A 1,911-nucleotide genomic window follows, 5' to 3' on the forward strand; every position below is an offset into this window, starting at 1 on the left:
AGCCGGTCGCGGGAGCGGGTCGCAGGCACATTGCATATATTTAAACATATCATACTCTCTCTCTCTCTCTCTCTCTCTCTCTCTCTCTCTCTCTAAGCACTGGTGCATAAGCACCCATCGCTGTACATGGCCTAAACAGCCTCTCGGTGTTGTTAGGATTAATCTTGTCTAGCCAAGCTGAGAGAGTCAGTTAGTTTGTTAGCTGCGTGAGGGTCATGTGCCTAGAGTGATTCTAGGAGGAAGAAGTGGTCAAGATAAGATTAGATGGGTGCATGTGAACTGGCGTGAGTGGGTCAGTTTGTTAGAGATTAGTTGGTACGTGATGTTAGTGGCCGAGAGTGGCTGCTGGGCAGTACGTGTGTGATTATATTTAAGCAGTGTAATCCCGTTTGGTTGAATTAAAAAGAGAAGAGAGAAAATGTAGCACTTGTGGCTGCCAAAGGAGAGAGTCTCAGCGAAGCTTTTGTTCTTTTCTTTGGCTAGTGTGTGTGCGTGTAAGTTTGAAAGAGTGTGTTGTGAGAAGCAATCTAGAGGAAGAAGAAGGCTGCTGCGAGAGGCAGCGCCAACATTTGAAGAGAGGAAGAAGAAGGGGCTGAGCGATTCAGCTCCAACAATTGGTATCGGAGCTAGGTGATGACGAAGACGATGCCGTGTGACTCTTCAGGGAGTGGAGCATTGGTGCCGAGCGACTCGGCTGCGATGGCGGCTGCCGCGACGACGGCGGCGGGGAAACTCCCGTTCCCGCTGCTCACGAGGACGAACTACGCGGCGTGGGCGATGAGGATGAAGTACCTCCTGCGTGCCAACGGCGCATGGGCTGCCGTTGATCGCGAGGCGTCGTCCACGGAGGTCGACAAGGGTAAGGAGGAGATGGCCATGACGATCATCTCCCAGTTGATCGACGACACAACGTTGCTGCGAGTTGCGGAGAAGGAGACCGCCGCCGATGTGTGGGCGGCGCTACGCTCCATGCACGTGGGCGTCGAGCGCGTCCGAGAGGCGAGGATTCAGTCCTTGCGCTCGGAGTTTGACAGCCTCAAGATGGGTGATGCGGAGTCCGTGGATGACTTCGCGGCGAGGTTCACGACGCTCGTGGGGCGCATCCGTGAGCTTGGTGATGCGATGGAGGAGAAGTACGTCGTGAAGAAGCTGCTCCGAGCCGTCTCCGACAAGTTCATCCATGTTGCGTCGTCAATTGCGTTGTTCGGCGACACCAACAAGATGGCCATGGAGGAGGCCATTGGTTCACTCAAGGCACACGAGGAACTCGTCAAGGGGCGCGAGACGGGACGCGAAGAAGAGCAGCTCCTCATGGCGAGAGGACACGACTCGTCGCGAGGACGGGGTCGTGGCCGTGGACGCGGTGGAGGGCGTAGAGAAAAAAGTGAGGTACAGTGTTACAATTGCCGCAAACTTGGTCACTTCGCTTGGGAGTGTCCCGAGAAGAAGAAGGAGAACGAGGAGGAGAAGGCGCTGCTGGGACAGTACGTCGACGACGAGCCAGCTCTCCTTCGAAGCTCCATGAATAATTGGGAATCAAGATTAGGGGGGTGATTGTTAGCTTTTTTAATCTTGATTCACATGTATCTGCATATTAGTTTGCTTCCCCATGCATATAGGTAGTTGTAGCAGGTGAAGCCTTGGAGAACATGCAAGAGGTGAGATGCGAGGCGCCGTGAGATATGGCGCATGGCGAGATGCCGAACAGTGGCGAGAGGCTGCTGTGTATGCATGTCCGAGGTTGTTAGCTGCTGCTGCATGAGTGGCCGGGTCGTATGGTTCCTAAAGTGATTCTAGGAGAAGATCAAGTCATTAGTTAGTGATGTGCGTGGGTGCGTGCATGCAGTTAGTGGGCGAGTGTGTGGCCTGGCTACGTGTGCGTGAGTCTACTTAAGCACTTGTATGCATATT

At 54.0% G+C, this 1,911-nt stretch overlaps 1 pseudogene; it reads left to right on the plus strand.

The window, feature by feature from the left end:
• Positions 1-777: 777 nt before the first annotated feature.
• On the plus strand, positions 778-1,388 carry LOC147977527 (uncharacterized; annotated as a pseudogene).
• Positions 1,389-1,911: the final 523 nt, after the last annotated feature.

The sequence above is a fragment of the Triticum urartu genome, chromosome 3A (assembly GCF_056163025.1).
Source record: "Triticum urartu cultivar PI428250 chromosome 3A, HENAU_Tu73, whole genome shotgun sequence".
Taxonomy (NCBI): Eukaryota; Viridiplantae; Streptophyta; class Magnoliopsida; order Poales; family Poaceae; genus Triticum; species Triticum urartu.